Raw genomic sequence first — 24,427 nt, forward strand, 5'->3', positions numbered from 1 at the left:
CCAGTCTAAGATTGGTGGTAGTCTATGTCTTATTTCAGTTCCCAGAGCCTTTAGTATAATGTTCAGGATCAGATCCATGTATATAAAGCTCAGGAGTAAGCCCAGAGTTTATAAACAACTTTAGTGGTCGTCTCTCCAAATTTCTCCCTTTTGATTGATATCCCCAGTACTTTCTGGCCAGAATGCTGGAGATCTGATTGTCCTTCTTTCTTGTGCACCTTACATTACCACATCCTCATCCAAGGTCAAGGAACAGGAGAACAAAGGAAAAGGAAATGGATTTGTCTAACCTACATGGGACCACAGATCATGACACAGGAAGGTTTCATCCCTCAGAGTTGTATAGTTGTGAGTCCCCCACTGTGACACTACCGCTGATTGGATACCCCTAAACTAGAGGGTTTCCTTGTAAGCTTCCTCTATCCATGCTGATGCTCACTTCCAAATTTCAGGATGAGTTGAGTCTAGGCCAGTTACTAGAGGAAACAAAAAGGTAAACTCACTGTCAGTTTAGTTATACTTAAAGTTCTGATCTTCTCCAATTGCTCTGCTGTTTGTTCTTCATAGTTCTCAGATAGCTGGTCAGTGCATTCTTTCCAAGATTTATAGCTGCATTCAGTGACAAAGAATAAATTGTGCTTACTGTGTCTTATCCAGCATTAAAAAAACCCATGGTTAATTTCTGAACAAAGTTCATGAGCATGCCATAAATAATAAGATGATAGTAAATATAGTAGTGAAATATGCCATACTGCAGTTCTTCTTAAGCCATGGCATTTTGTTCTTCATTGGAATATAAGATCATTAATATAAGATCCTTTAATATAAATAAAAGGCATTTATATAAATATAAATTACATCCAGTTGCAACTCATTCGTTCAATATAAGAAGTATTTATAGAACAGCTACTTCAATCAAGGCAATTTACTAGTCACTACAGGTATAATACTATTTCACATGGTGTTGGAGGCAAACCAGTTATGTGGCATTGTAAAAGCAAAGGTACAATAGATATTCTATTGTTATTATGACAATTGCTTTATTTGGAAGATCCAGTCATCATCTAATTTTAGCCTTGTATTCTTAATTCAGCAGGCAGTCATGTTTACAATATTTAGGAAAAATTACTATTTTGACAGATTGATCAGCTATTTCTTCAAAACCCTGGATAAGGCCCATTTTTTCATCCAACTATTAAAAAGTATCCGCATTTTTACCTCTCTGATCTATGGCTCTTTTTTTGGAACCCAATTACACAATTCATCTGCTTTCTTAAGGAGTGAGTAGTTAAATCACTCTTTTGCTGTATCACTAAAGATTATTTTCCTGACTATTGTGAATATTATTAACTGATTTATTTACTATTTTTGTGAGAAACATTAGCAAATTCAACATATGAGCAGGCTTTATCAACCAAGCCTACAAAACCCAGACTGTAGATAAACAAAAGCCTGAAGAAGACTTCTTTATTGGAAGCAACAGATTTTATTTCTTAGCATGATCAAGGGTTAGGATTGCTTTTTGGTTTACTGAATGGAAGGGGTTCATATTATCAGATATTCAATAAATACAAAGTAACAGATGAACTGATGAACTTTAGTAATATTCAATAACCTGGAGTCATTGCTAAGTTTGGCATTATTAAAGAAAATTTCTGCCTAGAGGAGGTACATCAGAGTATTTTTTTTTAAGATTTATTTATTTATTTGATTTTTTTGTGTTATGTTCAATTAGCCAACATACAGTACATCATTAGTTTTTGATGTAGTGTTCAGCAGTTCATTAGTTGCGTATAACATCCAGTGCTCTCACAACACATGCCCTCCTTAATGCGCATCACCCTGTTACTCCCCAGCCCCTCCCTTCTGTAACCTTCAGTTTGTTTCCCAGAGTCCAGAGTCTTTCATGGTTTGTCTCCCTCTCTGATTTCTTCCTGTTCTGTCTTCCGTCCCTTCCCCTGTGGTCCTCCGCATTACTCCTTATGTTCCACATATGAGTGAAATTATATTTATTTGAGACAGAGAGAAAGAGAGAGAGCGAGCATGCAGGGTGGAAGGGCAAAGTCAGAGGGAGAGAGAAACCCAAGTAGATTCTGTGCCGCTGAGTGTGGAGTCCAACACTGGGCCCAATCACAGGACCCTGAGATCACAGCCTTCCTTGACAGGATCATGATTCTTTTTTTTTTTTTTTTTTCCTTTGCCATTCTTTTTTTTTTTTTTTAATAATTTTTTTATTTTTTATAAACATTTTTTATCCCCAGGGGTACAGGTCTGAGAATCGCCAGGTTTACACACACTTCACAGCACTCACCAAAGCACATACCCTCCCCGATGTCCATAACCCCACCCCCCTTCTCCCAACCCCCCTCCCCCTGACAGGATCATGATTCTAAGATCACAACGTGACCCAAAACCAAGAGTCTGACGCCCAGCTGACTGTGCCACCCAGGTGCCCAATATCAATTAAAACAAAAGCCTGTGCATGCTTTAGAAATAAAATATACATGTCTGTAATTAAGAAGTTCACTAAAGCAGCAAATGCTACTCACTATAAAATGAGAAGGCAAAATTCCCCTCAACTCTGCTCCTTAGGAGCAAAAAACAAACAAACAAAACAAAAAAACAAACAAACAAAAAAACTAGAGTAAGAAGGATTCAGAATAAAATTCTGGCCCTTACCCATTCTCTTTCAGAATCCTGAGCAAGTCACTTAGTTTCTCTAAATCTTGGTGTATTCACCTATAAAACAGAATTATAGTAGAACTTACTTCATACAGTTGCTACAAGGATAAGATAATATGAGAAGACTTAATGCCTGGCACACAGTACACAGTAAGTGATTGCTATTATGATCACTAAAGGAGTTATTTAGTGGAGTTCAGCATTTTGTCAGAAAGGGAAAATCTTTAAGAGGCAAAGACATCTCTGGTGATTATATCCAAGCTACTTATCTGGCAATGTGTTTTTTTTCCCCCCCTCATCATTATAGAATATGTGTGGGTTTGAGGCTTCTATAATATTCTCAATTAGAAGTAATACCAATATAGTAAAGTTCGTTTCTGTTCATTCCTACTATTCTCTTCAATGCCTGTTTATTCACTTTTCCCCCACTCGTTGATTTGACATTAATTGAGCCTACCAAATGCCAGGCACCATGCTAGACATGGTGAATAAAAAGATAATTAAGACTCAGCCCATCTCTAAAGGGCACCCAATCTTTAGCAGAAAGATAAACATTGACATCAGAATTTCAGTGGTGTGTTGGAGACATCTTGTATCTTTTCATAATAGCCAGCTGTTGAAATTCCAGGAATTTTTCAATTTGTTAAAAACACTGTCATTACTTTAAAAAATGACATAAGTGTATAATTATATTAAAATGCAGGTAATATTAGAAACTCATCACCATCATTTTGCTACATTTTACTATTATCTATGCATTTGAGTTTACTTACATCTTTTATTTCTGTATGCTGGAAATCTTACCTAATGGTGTGTTACTGCACATCTTTCTCCAATTCCATGCTTCATGATGACCATGCTGGATATTTGAAATCAGCCCTGGTAGAGCATTTACACCATGGGAATTGACAAACATTACAAATTACGACTCTTTCCCCTAGAATTACTTTTGTCTAACAGTGCCAGCCTAACAATTCCTCTCATTATAACACACTGCGATATGTATCATCAGAGAGCTGTATAGGACGCTATAGGAATACAGATGAAGTGATCCATGAACCACTGACTAGAGAAATTAAAGAAGGCTTTGGGGAGACAGATATTTGCATTGATGACATTTAGAGAATTTGGCTCTTTAGCAACCCCAAGGACTAGAGAAGTTCTTCTGAAAACATGACAGACTGTATTATTGCTCCCAGCTATTCACTCCATCTTCCTGTTTTATATCTTACTCAGTGCTTTTGAACTTGGCCTTGTGAACCAATTTAGTAACTGGCATGCTGGTGGATGCGAAGTAAGCCACCTTGATCGGAAACTTTAAGAACCCTTGCATGTGCTTCCAGCTCTCTTGCTCTTAACCTTTGCCTGGAGAATGTAATGATTCATATAAACACAGTTCCTTCATCCTGGGTGCTAGAATGAGAAGACATATAAGGCAGAAATGCAGACAACTCTCACTAATTTCAGCTGATTCTAAGTAGCATCAGCGGGCATGTTAACATGAATTAGAAATTAAATCATTGTTGTTGTAAGTTGTTGATATTGGAGAGTCATTTATTACCACAGCATAATATATTGAAAGCTGACTATTACTTTTAAGGTGGGATTTAACATTAGCACTTTCCTGCTTACTTATCATTGCCAGGGAAACTTTCTTGTAAGCAAAATGAATCTCTGATATACCCAAAATGCTTTTGGAACATGTTTAGAACCTTCTTCCACGGAATTTCTCCTGATGGCACAACGTACAGGTAGACTTTGGTATAGCCACTTCTAAAAGCCAGAAACTATAGAAAATAGATGGTGAGAATTCTAAAATCATACTACCTGTATTACAGTTTTTGCTCAAAGCCAACACTGCACAAAACTCAAGCATGCATATATCATCAAAGAGTTAAAACAAGAAGGAACCTACACAGTCACATCATGTAGCTCCTACATTTCATGGTTAGTAAAGCCAGGGCTCAAGGCAGTTGAGTGGTTTTTGTAAGAAGTGAGCTAAGAAGCTGCCATACAGCTCCTGTTCCCTAATTTCCAGTGTAGATTCCTATCATCATCATCATCATCATCATCATCATCATCAATGAGTAACATTTGTTACATACTTGCTGTGAACAATACTCTGAATTAATTGCTTTATACATATAAAATCATTTAACCCATGTAACTTGTTTAATAAAAATGAAAAAAGAGGTAAGCATTATTAATACTTATTTTTAAATACTAGAAAGCTTAAAGAACTCACCCGTTGATCACACAGCTTTAAAGTGTCATTAGGATTCATAACCTCACATTTTATCACTGGGCCCAGTTTGCCTCACTCATACTACTCCATGAAGTACTAAGAGATTCGAACTATAAACAGGACATTCTTTTCTTTATGAGAGCCAGCATGGTTTTTTCTTACAAAGGTCACACTGTTGCTTTAATCTGAATAAAGCTATATTTTTTTTTTGAGAGAGAGCATCACTTCTCAAATTACTATCTGCTCTAATCAAAACTACCTCCTCAGAAGATAACCTTTTTTTTTTTTTGGAGGGAGGGGTATTTTCTTTGGTTTCTAGCTTTGACTTAAAATGTTCTCTTCAAGATTACTAGAAAGTAATGACCGATAACTTGGTAGAAGTCCATTATAGAATTATATTATGTGCTAGAGAAGGGATGGATATTTTTTGGAGAGTTATCACCTTCGAGTCCATGTCAGGAAAGGAAATGTATAAATGTGCCCAATAGATAAAAATGTTTGTTTTCCCATTTTATTGGTTAAGCCAACTAAAGTCTCTCTCCTTTCACATTCAGAATTTTTAAAAACTTACGAGGATCAGTTTACAGTAACTTTTGATGTTAACCAGATATGAATTGAGAATATTTTGACATTGGAGAATGCTCATGAAATTAGCCTAAGGCTTAGGTTTTTCTTTTGCTTTCAGAGGAAGCTCCCTGAGAGCAGAGGGGAAATGGTCTCATTCTTTAGGTTTCTTGATTGCTTTCTTTTTCCAATTCACCTTGCATCTGAAGACATGGTTTTATGAAAGAATTCCACAACAAATTGGAAGTTAATCCTTAGGGTCACTAAATTACCTGATGGAATTATTCTCCATGTTGCCTCTATTCCCCAAGTCCTTTCCCAGAGCTTTCCACCTTTGGAACAAAGTGCCAAGGAAGTGCAGTGCAGCAATCTAGGAACTTGACAGAAAAGCACCCTGGTGCACCCCATCTATCTTGAAGCATCCTTAAGTAGATCAATCCATGCTTTCATCAAAATTACATATATTTTTTGAAGCAAAAATCGAAACCACTATTGTTTTTTATTTGTCTTCGGAAACACTGGAGCACAGAGAATGTAGGGAAATTGCTCCAAAATATCGAGAAAAGTATGACTGATAAAATTGTAGAACCTAATGTACTTTTTAAAAAATATATATTTTTTTCAAGATTTTATTTATTTATTTGTCAGAGAGAGAGAGAGTACACAAGCGGGCAGAGTGGCAGGCAGAGGCAGAGAGAGAAGCAGGCTCCCTGCCAAGCAAGGAGCCCAATGTGGGACTTGATTCCAGGACCCTGGGATCATGACCTGAGCCGAAGGCAGCGGCTTAACCTACTGAGCCACCCAGGTGTCCTGCTAATGTACATTTTTTTTTAATCAAGAGACTAAAGCCTCTCGTTAATCTTTTCACTTCAGTTTAGCTCTTAGCCTTTCTTTTGTGGATAAGTTATTCCTTATCCACAAAACATTCTGATCCCCTGTATCACCTACATTTGTATAGGGTAAAATCTCATGATAATTTGGTGTTCAGGGAAGTAAAGAAAGAATAAGAACAAAGCTTTACTGAGTTTTCCTGAACTGCTTTTACTTTAGGATGAAAATCCTTTTTATATAGGAATTATCTCTATCTTTGAGATTTGCCACCTGGTGAATAGAAGTTAGTTGAGAGTTTACTTATATTAGTACTAGAATTCACTCACTGAGCTTTCTTTAATAATAAAAAAAAAAAGAATAGAATTAGGAACTGTGCTAAAAAAGATGTCATAAACTGTGTAGCAGCTTGTTTTGATGATTAAATTTAATTCTAGGCCTTTGGTTTAGAAAACTGCTTTTAATATCTCTGCTTTAGAATTTGGTCTAGTAGAATATGCTAGTTTCTTTTATTTCTTTATAAGCTTACGTCTTTCTCAACCATTCATACACACACACACACACACACACACACATACATATACATATATACACTTTATTTTTTATTCAATTGTTACTTTAGCAGTGTCTGCAATTAAGAACCAGCTCACTAAATGAACTGTAATTATTGCAAATTGTGGTAAGCACCAGTAATTAAAATGTTGCAGTAATGCTAGCCAGCTTTGCTAGATGCCCTTTGAGAGTAGCATAAAATGATATTATGTCTTTAACTGGTATTTGTATTACAGATGAGAAAACCTGGAAATTCAGGCCTTCAGACTCCTTTGGCTGTCTTTAGAGCATAATGTAAAGTGGGGATTAGCAGTTATCTAGTGAATTCAAACTGGGAAGATAGTTAATTTGGTTAATTCCCCAGCAAAAGTGGCTTTTTCTTTAAAATGTACAGTCTTTAGGGCATAAACATACATGGCTTCCCCACGAGGGGAAAATGAACAATAAACTCTAATCTCTTCTTTGTGTTTGCAAGATGCTAATAGTGAGCCTTCTGGGTACAAAAGCAAGACAGAATTCCTTCAATACGCACCCATCTTTTGAGGATCCTCACCCAGCTGCTACCCCCAGTGAACTCTCCAGCTGTGTAGTCATTTGGCAGAGTGCACTGTTATGCATAACTTAAGCTATTTGTGTGTGACTCCAATACAACTGGTGAATATAGGCTGTCCACAAGGAAACCCCTTAACTTATTGCAAATGAAAAACAATGGATTCAATGGTCGTGTGGTCATGAAAATGATCTAAATTTCAGTTTTAACATTGACTGGATTCATTTGTTGACATATTTGATTATTTGCTTCTTTTCCACCTTAACTCAAGGTGATCCCAAAAATATGTCATCTGATTAACCCAAGGTTGTGAATTAGAGGAAAACTAGGTAATATATTTGTGAAAACAGTGCTAATGAAGAAGTCATACATTTGATAAGATTTAAGTTCAATGAATCTCCATAAGGGCCTCAGAGAATACAGAGATTTGGAGTTGAGGATACTGTTGTCATGTTACAAAGTGAAAAACATTTGCCACCTTGTGATCCTGAAAATTGTCTGGTATCCCCAAACATTCCAGTTACAAAATCCAAGGCACAGGTCTTCCCATCCTGGCCATGATAGGTTATTGCATGTTGGAATAATTTTCCTACCACAAACAATTGTGAATCTAGGGAAAAAGTAAAATCAGCTGACTTTAGACTTCGTATGACAGACAGAACAGCAGGTTTGATCTTTGCAAACAGGTAAACAGGTGGAGTTAGTTTTACACTCACCCCAGTGCTCTGCCTGGGGGTGTTTCTCAGATTGAAGCATAGGGAAGTAGAGTACAAACAGAGAACACTGGTCTCTCCAGGCAGAGAAAAGAGAAACCAGATTTATGGCTGCTGAGGTGACCAGAATTTTAAAAAGCAGGATATTAGAAAACAGGAAGTAGCTTCAAGAAGAAGCCCTATACATCCGCATAGGTGTACCCTTCCATCTTTCGCCAAGTAATAAGCTGAGTATTCATAGGGTAAAACTCCACGGGACCTGGAAAACCACTGTTACTGAGGGTCTGTGAGATGATAGAGATTATAGAGGATAGTCAATGCTGGAAGACTTTGGAAACCATCTCTCTGAAAAAACCCAGTCATTCAGCTGAAACCATAGCAAGACCATATCAAAAGAGAAGGACAAGCCCAGCCCTAAAGGAAGGGTTATTCTAGAACATTTTAACAGAGCATAAAACTAGGCCTCAAAAAAATCAAATTGTGCTACCAAATTAACTGCTGCTAGAACAAGTCTCAACAGTTTTTAAAGGCAGCATAATTTAGACTAATACACAATTCATAATGCCCAAAATTCGATAAAAAAAATTACTGGATGTACAAGAAAGCTTTTAAAATGTGACACAGAACCGGGAGAATTACAGTGGACAGAAACAAACCCAGGTGTGACAGGGGAGTTAGCACGTAGGGTCTTTAAAATAGTTGTTATAAATATATTGATGGGTTTAAATAAAAAGATAATGTGCAGGAAGCTCAAAATCTATTTTTCAACAGGGAAATACAAACAATGAAAAAGTGAAAATTTTAAAACTGAAAATAATATAAGTGAAATAAACATTCCAAATGCATAAGCTTAATAGGAAATTGAACACTTAAGATAGTTAATAAAAACTATCCATATTGAAGTACAAAGAGAAAATCATGGACTTGTGGCACAGTATCAAATGGTCCTATATGCATGTGATATTGTAGGAGACAGGAAATGGTAAAATAATTCTATAGAGAAAAAATATCTCAACAGTGGTCTCCACTTTGTGGGAGGAATTTACTGGGAAAGGACACGAGGGAGCTTTTTGGGAAGATGAAAATGTCCCTTGTTTTGAAAAGGGTGTGAGTCACAGAGTTGTATTTGTCAAATCTCATTGAGCTACTTACGGTCTTACGGTCTATTCATTGAAATCTTCTTTACCTTTTACTCTCAGTGTGACAAATTGTTAGTGTCATCTCTTCTCTCTCTACTTTTTAATAGACTCTTTCAGTGTTCCTTTTCTTAACCCCACGGTTAAATATTCACGTTTCTAAGTTTCTGTCCTTGGCCTTCTCTTATTTCCACTTCATACATTCTCTTGGGACCTAAGATATGATTAGTACAGTACAGGTGTTCACTGCTTGATAGGTAGATGGATGGATGCATAGATGGATGGATGGATGGATGGATGGATGGATGGATGGATAACGAGACAAGTAATGAGTCCTCTCCTATCTATTTTCGTTTAGTTTATGTGTCGGGCACATTTCCAGGTGCCGAAGGCACAGTTGTGAACAAAGCAGAAAAAAAAAAATTCTGTTTTCTAGTGTTCACATTTTATTTATAGTGAAGTCTTGGTGCAACTTCCAATTTCAGGTTCACGTCATTTGCCAAATAGGAGCACACCTATCTTCGAGTTGTACCTTGTAAGTCAATGTCAGCATAAAATTATTAAGACCTATACCTGATTTGTTACTCCTATATATTTTTAATATGTAATGTACATAAATTTATATGCATTTTTGTCATGTTCAACCATATCTGTACCTTAATACCCTATTCTCTAGTCATATAAAATTATTTTCTATTTAACTCTTTCACTGAGTATTTTTGCATAAGGGATTCCTTCAGCCTAGACTATCCTTGCTCTTCTCAGTCTTCACCTTCAGGGTCTCCTTGTAGAATTCTTACTCCTTCTTCAGAGACGCTTAAGAGATCTCTTAAGATTTTCTTTTCAAGGTTTCTTTTTAACACTCCCCTTAATTATTGTGTATAGGTTTATCGGTAAGCTGGGTGTTGGTACAGGTTACTCAGCCATAAACAGACTATACTCAGAACATAAAAAAAGGATACAGTAGAAGAATTAAAGGTATAAGACCAAATAAAGCACTGGTGGTCCAAAAGATTCTATGCAGGAGAGAGCAAAGAGAAAAGTAGGATGTTCAAATGCAGAGGTGGAACCCAATGTTCAGGAGTAAAGATTGCCAGGGACATGAGCCAGCTACCAAGTATAAGACTGGACTCCATCTACACCAAAATCTCAGAGGCACATGTCTCTTCTAGGGGCTTCATATAAAAAGGGCTATAAGTCAACAGCTGGCTGATTAAAATTTATGTAAGGATAGCTAATGGCCAGGAGAACGGGACATGGGGAACACTTCTGCCCTCAAACACAAAAGAGACCTACGACAAAATTTAATGCACTGTAGACTAGAATATTACTGTTGCCATTTAACTGGCTATGTGACACAGGCAGCTGCTGTGGGTGAGTTTGGGAGCACAGTCTGATACCCTCTCCAAAAAGGAGTTTGTTACACTACTTGTTAGACTGTTTACCTTTTGGGGCAGTAAGGCCCTGGATGGAGGTTATACTAAATTCTTCTCTCTATCTACTATTATGTGTGGCCCATTGTAGGCACTGAAAGTTCCCTTTTAGCAATAAATTAACAGTTTTCAGTGAGTGGAGCAGTATTCACACAAAGCTTTCTTTAGTCCTTAGACATGCATTCTTTGTTTGGGATTGTGATAGGTTTTGTTGCCATGAGAACATTCTACCACGAGAACATTGTCAAGACAGTAATCTAAAGATGTCACATCCAAATACCAAGCAAATAGATCAGTTCAAAATCAGTTAATACTCTTTATATTATATAGATAAATGATACTTTATTCTTTATTTTTCATTTCATAATTGATTATCTTAATATCATTTATAATTATCCTAGTTTATGAAGCTATTCTCTGCCCTTGGTAAGAATGGATTTCCTGGATATTTCATAGCATTTTGCCCATGTTGTTCTGCGGAACACTGCTTCAAGGAGATGTTAATATGTAAGGATATAGGTTTTAGAAGTGCAGCCATCCTGATCTCTGTCTAAAAGATTCACAATGCACATTAACATTAACATGCTAAAGACTCCAAGAAGGCCTGGGGGGCGGGAGGGAAAAGGTGATTTTTAGCACACAGGTACCCAAAGAGTTTATGACAAAACACTTTCTTCATGACAAATAAGGAACATTTGGAGCAGTGCTTCCTGAGAGTAACAGTTTAAGAGATTTCTTCTAAAGAATAATAATTATTGGGGCACCTGGGTGGCTCAGTGGGTTGAGCCTCTGCCTTCAGCTCGGATTGTGATCTCGGGGTCCTGGGATTGAGGCTCGCATCCGGCTCCCTGCTCAGCGGGGCGCCTGCTTCCCCTTCTCTCTCTGCCTGCCTCTCTGCCTGCTTGTGATCCCTCTCTCTGTCAAATAAATAAATGAAATCTAAAAAAAAAAAAAGAAGAAGAAGAAGAATTATCTTCTTTAGACACAAAACCAAATATAATGAAATTGTGACAGCATTTGGAGTCAGAAGTCATAGGTTTCAGTCACCTAAACCAGTTACTAATTTGTCATCTGGGAAGGTTCTTTAACCTCTTTGAAGATTACAGAGGCTATCCTGCAGGTATAAGATGCTCAACAAATACTGGTTTTATTTTTCTTATTTTATAATCCCCTCCCACGTTCTGATGATGAGACCAAGTACCAGACTGTGGGCCCAGCTGGAGTTGACCATCCCTTAAGGGATGGGCCTCCCTGATAGCACCTGTGCTTCAAGAGAGCCAGGTGGGGTACAGTGATATTGAGACTAGGCAGGAGGTAGGTGGGGAAGTGGTTAGTCCACCCACACGTTCTCACATGCTGCAAAATGCAGCTGGTGATTATTCTCTCAAGAGAAGGCTACTAGCACGCGTATCAATGAAAATAAGTCCTTAGGTCTAGTTTGGCACGGGTGCCTTAGTTACTAGCCCCTACTTTAGGGAGGTCAACAAGGAAGTTCTCTCTTTTTCTGTGAAACAATCATAAAATCAGCCAGAAGAGTTAAGGTTAATACTTTTCAAATATAATACCTGGAAATTTCTTTAGGCTATAACTACAACATCATCTGTAAGCTTTTTCTCTATTAAATTATCCAATGCTAGTTACAAATCAAAATGTTGAGCAAGTACTAAAACTTTAAATATGGTTTTCCACAAATTTTAAACAGATGCAGCTTTAACCTAAGAGCCTTTCATATCCATTTCCTCATTCTGCTTGTCCTAAGAAATTACTAGCATGGACATTTTGGTGAAAGGGGTGTCCTGACTAAAATGGAGCTTAGTTTCTCTGAGACTACCAGCCCTCTGTACCCTCTCTCCCATCCCATCCCTGCTCCCATGACCCATCCTCGGCCCATGGCAAAATGTGAGCAAAAGCACATGCCATGTAGGCTGTGTCTTTTCTAGAAAAAAAAGTCCCCTTTGTCAATTTTCCTCACACATCAAACATACCTTCAGAAGGATGACAGCAAACTGAGCAGTATAGGCTAAAAGATGCAAAAGACAAAATTAAGTGTTTAAAAAATAAAACTATGTTTTTCTCTTGGAAATCAAGAGTCATGACATGCGATCCAGAACTTAGATGTTTCTAGGGAATAATTCTATTGTCAAACCCGATGTCAGATAAATTGTTACTCCAGATGAGAAGGATGCCTGGGTAAGGCACACAGCAAGTTTTGTAAAAGAAAAGACAACCCAGAGCAAATATGTTACCTACCCACCCTTCCTTCCTTCCTTCCTCTTTCCCTCCCTTCCTTCCTTCCTTCTTTATTTTCCCTTCTTTCTCTCTCTCTCTCTCTCTTTCTTTTGTAATGAGCATATGAAGTAGTTCCAGATGGTGAGCAAGTGGCCAGACTCAAACAAGTTACTAAGCTTGTTGGCATAAGAGAACCTGCTTAGTGGTGACACACAAGTACTGAATCCCCACAGTCCTGCTTCCTGGTGAAAACCAGAGAGAGCAAACTAACAATAGAGAAATGAGTACTGTAATTTATCTTGGAGGCCATTTAGGTTGTTTATCCCAAACTACATTTTGATTCCAGTTACAGTTTAATTATGAGTATTTGTTCTCTAACAGAGACTAAACAAAGGGTAACTATTTTCTTTTATCTTTTTCTTTGTTATGAAAATTTCAGTTTCATGTTTGCCTCTCCTCTCTCCTTAAATAGTGTCTCATGCTATGTAAACGCATTCAGCTCAATTTCTTCCCACTCGGATGAAGTCTCTAAAACTAACAATAAGAGCAGGAGTTTTTACATGTAAGAAATGTGTGACTTAATACTGTCTTATATATTTCTTTGAGCTTTTACTACCTATATCTGATGAGTCACTTCAGTTGCAAAGACTCCGGGCATCAAACAACTGACATAAATTTTGACAGTGGAGGAAACCCACTAAGTTTAAATACAGCTGTAACTGGCAAGGTGTTTTTGTTTCGGATCATGAAATGGGAAATTATAAAGATCAGAAGGAAGGTGGGTTATGCTCATTCTCTTTTGTGTATCTCCCACCGTTTCTGTCCCAGGCCAGCAGTGATGAATTTGCTTTCTTTCAGAAGCCATAGTCCACTTGCAAAACATGTTCTGTCTGGTTTTGCAGCTGCTCAAAGGTTAATTTCAGCACATAATTTTTGTCAAGTAGACTGCTGAGGAGTAAAACACCCTACACAATGCTTGCTGCTACTTTTTGTCATGGGAAATCACATTTTCCCCCTCTATATGCTGTAGATGGGCACCCTGTGACTTGCTCGGCCGTCTTTGGATTCCGCCTAAATTGTAGTGATGAAAAATATTTGATAATCAGTTCTTTCTTGGTAGAAAAGAGACTTCTGGTTTGGATTGAAACTAAATTCTATATTGCTTTAAAAATTAATTGGTAATTAAAATTTGAAAAATACATAAAACATTATATGCAACAATTTACAAAGAACTTCTTTACTATAGAGAGCCCATAATTTTGATATTTAATATTCACTTTTCCTGACACAAGAGTAATACATTTTAATTGTTTTCATCTATCACTTGCATTATTGATCAGTTTTTTTTCTTTTTTAAATAAACCTTCATTTATCTAATTTTGGGGTTTTTTTTTGTGATTGTTCTCCCAAAAAAACCTATTTCCACTGCCATCTGTGTTTTGCATTGTCTTGCTTTTTATTTCGTCATGAAAGGTTTTCATATTTCAGTTCATGTCAACTAGGATCCTCATGTGGTTTCAACATAGCTGATACACATTTATTGAATGAGAAAGAAATGGACAGTTTATCAATAATAATCTGCATTTCATTCTATATGTAACAGTAAGTGTATACATTGTATTAAGTTGGTTTTATTTTTCAAAAGTTCATCTATGGTCTTTGAATAATGAAAGGCATTCTGAATATGTGCATACTCATCAAACTTGATGCAGACTCCAACTCCTCTGTCCATAGCTCACACACTTCACATGACAACACAGGTTATCAGGGAGGGGTTGAGGGCATTCACTTTGGATTTGCAAATCTCAATTTAGTATCTACTTTCTACCTGCCAGATGTTCAAGTCACTTAAATTTCTGAGTCTCACTTTTCCAACCCTAAAACAGACATAATATTTATCTCATAGGTTTATCAGGAGGATTATAAAATATAAATGTATAAACATACATGATTAATCACTTAAATATACTCAGAAAACATGAAGCATAATTATGATTATTAATATGTTATTTCCATGCAATAATTTGATACAGAAATTAAAACATATCCAATTAATTTGAATATTTGAAAAATCATTTCTAATGAAATGGACTTGTAACTTACCAAAAGGTGTTATTCTACCAAGAAAGTGAATTACCATCTTATAGGCAATAACTTCTTGCAAACGATTTTTAAAGGAAGGTTTTTTTTGTTCCACTGTGACAGCTATAAAATATTAATGTAACTGTTAAAAGAAAGAGCTTTCTGCGGTGCCTGGGTGGCTCCATCAGTTGAGGGTCCAACTCTTGATTCTGGCTTAGGTCATGACCTCAAGTTTGTAAAAGTGAGCCACAGGTCCCAGCATGGATCCTGCTTAAGATTCCCTCTCTCCCTGTAATCCTTTCCCCAACCTCCCTCCCCCATTTGCATGTGCACTCACTCACTCTAGGAAGGAAGGATGGAAGGAAGGGAGGGAGGAAGAGTTTTCTTATGATTTCTCAACTTGAAAAATTTAAAGCACCATAGGACAAACCTTGAAAAGGGAGTGACTTTTATGGATATCTGAGGGCTTCTGTGTGCACATTTCAGTTTCAGTGATCACTTGAAAACAAATGATTACTTCTACAAGGTAAGGTAACTTTTAATTTGAAATATAACTATGTTTACTCTCAAGAAATTCCAGGAAAAAAAAATTAAGAGTACAATATAAGAAAAGTAAATAATAGATAAAGAATAACTTACTGAAAGTGTATTTCTTAATAAATTACTCTGTATTTACTTAGTGCAGGTGCATGCTGCCCATACAATCATGAGCTCATATACTACGTTCAGAACTCTGCCATTTGGCTTGCAGTGAGGGACTCACAGGGTCACCTTCACTGAAGCACCAGCACGGTCCCCAATCTTACAGTCAGTAAGTTAATACAGAAGGTCAAAATGCAGATACATCATGGGAGAGAGAATCTTACAATATGACTGATTATAATACAGCTTTTCTGGAAATGCATTTTTGGAGGAACGAGTTCATCATCTGGACTATATGGTTCAAAAACTGAGTATCTGGTGACTCCAGTTGCAACAAACATTTATCAAGTGTCCGCCAGGAACTAGGGAAGGCACTGGGGAAGCAACAATGAGTAGAATACAGATTCCTTTCCTTAAGGATATTACTGTGTCTTGAGGCAGACACATAAATATTTGGCACATGCTCACTGTTACTAGAGAAAATGTGAATGGCTTATGGAGACAGTGAAGAGTATGCATCCCAAGCCCTCCTAAGCCAGTCTGTGGGAAAATTCTTGGAGGAGGTGGTACCGTCAGAAGGGATACGTGGATGAAGAGACAAGGCCACAGCTTGATAACCAAAGCATAATATGCTTCAGTCATGAGCTCTCTTTAGTTTCTATAAGACACAGGAATCAATATCTAAGCAACATTGACTTGAACATGGTAGGTAAGCAAAAGAGCCTATTAAGGCTTGGATAAAGTGGAAGGGAAAATCTCAAGTGGAAGCTAGCTTACCTTTTGTTTACCATACAGTGCTTTTGCTACTGTTCTAGGACTGGTTTAAAAACACATTTAAAAAAAAATTTTTTTTTTTTTTAAGACGGAACACATGTGTGCAAGTTGGGGGAAGGGGCAGGGGAAGAGGGAGAGGGAGAGAGAGAATCTTAACCAAGATCCATACCCAGCATGGGTCCCACTGTGGGGCTCAAGGTCAGGACCGTGAGATCATGAGCCAAGTGTGAGAACCCTGAGCCAAAGTAAAGAGTCTGACACTTGACCAATTGATCCACCCAGGCAGCCCCGAAAACAGATTTTCTCTTGGTTTTTTCTCTTGGTTTATTCTTTGCTTTGAGAGTTACTGCGAAGAGTTCATATGTTTCTGCTACTTCTAATTTCTTATCTCAGTTTAATATATATATATATGGAAACTTTCTTCTTTCCTTTTAAATGTAATGAATGAATTATATTTCTCATTTATATACGAAACTACTCCTGATGGACTTCCAGTATTTTAAAATCTATCTCAGTGGGGAGGCATCTGAAAGATATTCTTACCCTCCCAAAGCACTATAATGGTAGTAATTTGGCTACATGCAGGATTCATTTTATATTGCTAAGCCCTTGCAGCCTCCTCAAATTGTCAACAGGAAGTAGGAGTTCCTTGACCACAAAACCTTTGGAATTATTAGTATTTTGAGGCTGCATTGAATGGGATTTCCTAATGTATCTTCTCAGATTTTGGCAACTAGGGCGGTGACCAGAGAATTCTTGATGCTGAGCCCTCGGGTCTGGATCATGTTTCCTTTTCATTATACTGTGGTCTGATGTTGGTAGTTTTTAATTTCCAAAACAAGAAACATCTGTTTAAAACATTTTTTTTAAACAATTGATAGGAATTTCTCACTTACTATTGGGGTGAGCTTTGTTGATGAGATAAAATTAATTTCTGTCATTCTTTGGCTCATACTAATTTCCTCTTAATATTTGCTTAAGGTAGTCAGAGTTGTCTTTGAATGCAAAATAATAAATGCAGTGTATGCAAAAGCATTGATAATGTATCTCAACAAACAGACTATTGTTATTATAAATAACTAAGTAGGTACGTAAAAACTGCATCAGTTTGGGTCCCCTAGAAACAGATAGGAAGACAGAATAAGAACTGCAAGTGATTTGGGGGGAGCAATTCCTGTGAAAGGTGAAGGGGAGAGTGAGCAGGAAGGCAGGGAAGGCTTTCAGATTGTGACACAAGCTTGAAACCTATGAAAGAAGAGAGGAAAGAAATAAGAGACTGGAGTAAAGAGAGTTTCAGATACCATGTAGCTCTTGGAAAGTCTTAACCAGGCCAATGTGTAGTCCCAGAGCAAAAATGAACCATTGGTGTGGGCTGCACTCAGCAAACAAGACTGGAATCTTTTCCCTACTCAGAGACTGAGAAGTTCATCTAGAATACAACCTCAGCAAAGCTAAGGTGGAAGCTAAATATGTATTCTCTCTTGAGGTAGATCCTGAACAGTGTACATCCATGACTGCCACCCTGGTCTTTCTCAGTATTTTGCTTCATATCATGGAAATCGCACTGACCAGAAAAGCATACATAGGAAGGATTTCAAAAACCATTACAGTATAATAAATTATAGCAGTATTTTTAGTTATTTTGACAAAACAAAGTTTATTGAAAAAAAAAACGAATGTCACAGTCCCACTTAAAGAAAATCCTGCTGTAAGTCAATTATTTAAAATTGGTATTTTTGACCTTAAAATGTCTTAGAGCCTCTTAATTTTTTTTAACACTGATAGAAGTTTGCAAAGATAATTAACGACATATTTTGTTAGAACAAAATTTAGCATTTTATTGCATTGCTGTATTAGAAAAGAGACTAATTATGCTATTTGGGACAACATGGCTGGACCATGAAGGCATTATGTTAAGCGAAATAAATCAAGGAGAAAAAGACCAATGCTGTGCCACCTCACATATATACAGAATCTAAACAAAGCAAACAAAAAAATGAACTCACAGAGACAGAGAACAGAATGGTTGCTATCAAAGGTGGGAGGTGGGAGATGGATGAAGAGAGAGAAGATGGTCAAAGGCATAACTTTCGGTAATAAAATAAATAAGTTATGAGGATATAATTTACAACATGGTGACTATAGTTAACAATATGTATTATGTATTTAAAAGTTGCCAAGAGAGATTTTAGATGTTCTATCATAAGAATAAAAACTATAACTGTGTGGTAATCAATGTTAATTAGACTTATTGTGGTGACTATCTCATAATATATACAAATATTGAATCACTGCATTATATACCTGAAACTACTATAATGTTTATATATATATATATATATGTGTGTGTGTGTGTGTTTATACATATATATATATAGAGAGAGAGAGAGATACTATACATATAGTATCTCAATGAAAAATAGAGTATTCTCTTCTTATAGTATAAGACAATAAGAGTATTCTTACTATGAAAACATAAATAATATTGAATAATTTGTATTAGATGGTATGGGAATTATATAAAGGTAAACTAAACTTGGAGTTTTGTGTCTCTGGAGTTTTCAACTTTACCTTGTGGAACCAGAATATCTTGATACAGAGGAAAAAGGAAAAACACATTACCCATCATATATAGTATACAAAGTATATAATGAAACAATGTTTTATAAAAACATTTAATGACAGGAAAAAATAGACAAGACCATTATTAAGAGGAATAAAATAATGAAAAGAAGTTTGAAAATGTCCTCTTATTGCCAAATTTGTGTACTACTGTTTTAACAATACTTATTCTAGGGTTTTAGGATTAGATATCTGTTTGCTTAGGTTTTATAAGTGTTCTAAAATAAAAATGTATTACTCTTATAATTCTGAGCAGCTATAAATTTTTAGAGTTATAAGTAATTACTAGCTAGCAAGTTTACACACATACACAAATGCACACAAAATCACCAATACTTATAACACAGCATCAGCAACAAGTCAACAGGTGGAAAAATAATTGACTTTTTTTATTGAAGTATAATTAACACACAGTGTTGTATTAATTTCAGATGTAAAATGATTCAAGTAATTTTATACATTAGTCAGTACTCATCAAGATAAGTGTACTCTTAATACACTTTATCTTTTTCGCATGTCTCCCCATCTGCCTCCCTTCTGGCAACAGAGAACTTTGTTCTCTGTCTTCAAGAGTCGGTATTTTATTTGTCTCTTTTTTCCTTTGTTCATTTTTTTCTTAAATTTCACATATGAGAGAAATCATATAATATTTGTCTTTCTCTGTCTGACTTATTTCATTTAGCATCATACCCTTTAGGTCTACCCTTGTTGTTGCAAATCTCATCCTTTTTTATGGCTCAGTAATATTCCATTGTATGTATCTCTGTGTGTGTGTGTGTGTGTATGTGTATGTATTCTTCTTTATCCATTAATTTATGGATGTATAAGTTGGTTTCTTCTGTATCTTGGCTATTGTAAATAATGCTGCAATAAACGTGGGGGTTCATATATCTTTTCAAATTAGTATTTTCATTTTTATTTGGTAAAATACCCAGTAGAGGAATTAATGGATCATATGGTAATTCTATTTTTAGTTTTTTGAGGAACCTTCCTAATGTTTTCTACAGTGGCGGCATCAATATGCATTTGCACCAGTGGTGCACAAGGATTCTTTTTTTGTCCACGTCCTCACCAATACTTGTTATTTCTTATCTTTTTGATTCTAGCCATTCTAACAAGTGTTGTGATATTTCACTATGGTTTTGATTTGCATTTCCCTGTTGATGAGTGATATTGAGCATCTTGTCATACATCTGTTGGCTATTAGTATGTCTTCTTTGGGAAAATGTCTATTCAGGTCCTCTGCCCATTTTAAATCAGATTATTTGGGGGGGTGGTGCTGAGTTGTGTAAGTTCTTTATACTTTTGGGCTATTAAGCCCTTATTGGATATATCATTTGCAAATATCTTCTCCCATTCAGTATACCACTTTTTTTTTAAAGATTGATTGATTGATTGATTGATTGATTTGACAGAGAGAGAGAGATCACAAGTAGGCAGAGAGGCAGGCAGAGAGAGAGAGGAAGGGAAGCAGGCTCCGTGCTGAGCAGAGAGCCCGACGCGGGACTCGATCCCAGGACCCTGAGATCATGACCCGAGCTGAAGGCAGCGGCTCAACCCACTGAGCCACCCAGACACCCCAGTAGACCGCTTTTTTTGATTGTTGATGATGTCCTTAACTATGAAAAGCTTTTTATTTTGATGTACTCCCATTAGTTTAATTTTGCTTTTGTTTCCTCTGACTGAGAAGACATTTCTAGAAACACACTGCTTTAGATGATGCTAAAGAAATTAGTGCCTCTGTTTTCTTTCAGAAGTTTTATGGTTTCAGGTGTTACTTTGGGTCTTTAGTTCATTTTGAGTTAATTTTTGTATATGGTGTAAGAAAGCAGTCCAGTTTCAAACAAGAGAAACCCTATAAGGCTATCAGCTGATTTTTCAGCAATAACTTGCATTCCAGAAGGGAGTGGCATGTTGTATTCAAAGTGCTGAGTGGAAAAAACCTGCAACCAAGGATACCCTACCTGGCAAGGTTATCATTCAAAACATAAGGGAAGGGGCACCTGGATGGGTGGATTAAAACCTCTGCCTCCGGCTCGCATCATGATCCCAGTGTCCTGGGGCCGAGCCCCACATCAGGCTCTCTGCTCCACAGGGAGCCTGCTTCCTTCTCTCTCTCTCTCTCTCTCTCTCTGCCTGCCTCTCTACCTACTTGTGATCTCTGTCAAATAAATAAAAATCTTAAAAAAAAAAACCATAAGGGAAGATAGAGTTTCCCGGACAAACAAAAGTTAAAGGAGTTCATCACCACTAAATCAGCCATATAAGACTTGTTAAAGGTAATGCTTTGAGTGGAAAGGAAACATCATAATCATGAATAAGAAAACTATGAAAGGAAAAAATTTCATAGGTAAATTCAAATAAATAATAAAGAGTAGATAAATCACTTGTAAAACCAGTATGGAGGTTAAAGCATAAAAACAAAAAGAAAAAAAACAGTATCATCAATTATATCTATAAAAAATCAGTCAAGGGATTCTCAAAATAAAAGAATGTAAAGTATAATGTACATAAAACGTTGGGGGGGATAAAAATTTAGTGCTTTTAGAATGTAACTTCAGCAACCATCAGCTTTAATATAGACTGCTGTATGTATAAGATGTCCTACATGAACATAATTATAACCGCAAGAGAAGAAAGGAACAGAGAACTACAAAACAACTGTAAAACAACAAAATGTCAATAAATACAAATCTATCAAAGATGACATGTATGTACATATATATAAATATAAATGGACTAAGACTCCAACAAAAGACAGAGTGACTGAATGAATAAAAAAGCAAGACCTATCCATTTGCTGCCTACAAGAGATCATTTCATACCAAAAGACTCATGCAGATCAAAAGTGAGGGAACAGAAAAACATTTACCCGGTAAATGGCCTCAAAAGGAAAGTTGTGGTAGCAATACTTATATTGGACAAAATAAAAAGACGATAACAAAAGACAAAGGAAGAGATACTGCATAATGATACAGGGAAAATCTAGTAAGAGGATATAACACTTATGTGTCCAACATGTGACACCTAAATACATAAAGCAACTATTAATAGATAAAAAGGAAGAAATTAACAATAATACAATACTAGTAGAGGACTTTAACACCTCATTTACATCAGTGGATAGATCATCCAGACAGAAGAGCAATGAGTAAACAGTGGCTGTGAGACACATTAGACTAGATGGACCTAACAAATATATTCAGAATATTCCATTCAAAAATAGCATATTATAAATTCTTTTCAAGTGCACATTAAATATTCTCCATAACAGATCATGTTAGGCCACAAATTCAATCTCAAATTCAAAAATACTGAAATCATATCATGCATCTTCTTTGATCAGAAAGGTATGAAAGTAGAAAATCGATCATAAGAAAAAAGTCTGGAAAGAACACAAATACATGAAGCCTAAATAATATGCAAATTTCTGGGCCAACCAGAAATAAAGAAAAAAATAAATACATGGAGACAAATGAAAACACAATGGTCTAAAATCTTTGGGATGCAGCAAAAGCTGTTCTAAGAGAAGTATATGCAATACAAGTCTACCTCAGGAAAGAAGAAAAAATCTCAAACAACCTTATGTCTAAAGGAGCTACAAAAAAGAAGAACAAACAAAGCCCAAAGACAGAAGGAAATAATAAAGATTAGAGCAGAAATAAACAAAATAGAGACTAAACAAACAATATAAAAGATAAATAAAACCAGGAGCTGGTTGTTTGAAAAGACAGCAGAATTGATACACCTTTAGCCAGACTTATTTAAAAAAAAAAAAAGAGAGAGAGAGAGAGAACTCAAATAAGTAAAATCAGGAATGAGAGAGAAATAGCAACTGACACCAAAGAAATACAAAGGATTATAGGAAAATATTATGAAAAATAATATGCCAAAAAATTGAACAACCTAGAAGAAATGGATATATTCCTAGAAATATATAACCTTCCAAAACTGAATCAGGAAGAAATAGAAAATTTAATTATTTAATTATTTTTATTATTTAATTATTTTTATTAACATTTAATGTATATATAATGTATTATTTGCCCCAGGGTACAGGTCTCTGTATCGTCAGGCTTATACACTTCCCAGCACTCACCATAGCACATACCCTCCCCAATGTCCATAACCCAGTCACCCTATCCCTTCCTCCCTACCCCCAGCAGCCCGCAGTTTGTTTCATGAGATTAAGAGTCTCTTAGAGTTTGTCTCCCTCCCAATCCCATCTTGTTTCATTTTTTCCTTCCCTACACCCCACCTGCCTCTTTTCCCACCTGCCCTTTTTCCCACCCTGCACCCCAAGCCTGCCTCTCAAATTCCTCATATCAGAGAGATCATATGATAATTGTCTTTCTCTGATTGACTTATTTCACTCAGAAGAAATAGATAATTCTAATAAATAGCATTGGTTTTTGTGTAGGGTTATATTGTCTCTTCCATCATTTTTCCTTACATCTACCTTGTATTTCCTTTGTGCTTATTTTTGACTTGAAATCCATCCCATATGTTCAATATGTATATAGAAATAAGGTTGAAAATGCTAGCAGAGGACATATAGGATTTACAATTACAATGGAAAAAAATGCAGGAATCATTTTAACTCAGTGGATAGAAGATTACAAATCTGTACAGGATATATTGTTCAAGAGAAGATATGATTATAAAGGATGACAAAGTTTTGTTCTTTTATGGTTGAGTATAAATGTAAACAGAGAAGAAAAAGTGATCTATGACACAATATTTAAGAGTTTGGCTAAAATATTCAACATCTCTTTTAGATACCTTTTTTTTTTTAAATAGACCTATAGCCTTTTTTTTTTCAGTGTTCCAAAATTCATTATTTATACACTCTTGATATTAGCTCAGGGAATTACTAGGAGTTACTAGAGAATATATAAAGGTCAGGGCTGGTGAATATATCTGCTGATAACACTTTGAATGCAACTAGAATTTGCAGGTGCTTTAGAATCTGAAAGTCATATTAAGTGTCTAGGTGTGAAGTAAGGGACCCATGTGATGTTTGTGTTGAGATTATCCAGGAATGGGAGTTCATGCCTCAACACATTTTCAAAGTAGGTGAAAGAGATAAATATATTCTGGAAAATGATATTCAATAGAACTTATGTCACCAATGAGAAAAGGAATATACTTAGTAGAAAATGTACCCACAGAGCACTAGCTTGTACCCCTGTCAGTCACTATTGACTTAAAAACAAATTAAGTCATGGATAGACTCTTCTCTTGAGTAGAAAAAGTTCTCTGTATAAGACATAATATTTTCCCACATTTGATTAGACATAAATTCCTTAAGAGCCAAAAGTAACAGAAAGTTGAGAAATGTAATAGTATTTATAATTTCTATTTCCCTGGTCTCT

The 24,427-nt window shown here is 36.1% G+C and overlaps 1 long non-coding RNA gene across 2 annotated transcripts in view; it reads right to left on the reverse strand.

Annotated features, from left to right (window-relative positions):
• Positions 1-534: 534 nt before the first annotated feature.
• LOC122917689 overlaps positions 535-24,427 on the reverse strand; it is a 412,577-nt gene continuing 388,684 nt past the window's right edge. The window contains exons 5-6 of one of the 2 annotated variants that reach the window (XR_006386434.1): positions 2,680-2,739; positions 535-609 (exon numbers count right to left, since the gene is read on the reverse strand). This is a non-coding gene — a long non-coding RNA (uncharacterized LOC122917689). Of the gene's footprint in view, positions 610-1,939; positions 1,980-2,679; positions 2,740-24,427 lie in introns of those variants that run through there. The other variant, XR_006386435.1, reaches the window with a different exon arrangement.

The sequence above is a fragment of the Neovison vison genome, chromosome 1 (assembly GCF_020171115.1).
Source record: "Neovison vison isolate M4711 chromosome 1, ASM_NN_V1, whole genome shotgun sequence".
NCBI classification, from domain to species: Eukaryota; Metazoa; Chordata; class Mammalia; order Carnivora; family Mustelidae; genus Neogale; species Neogale vison.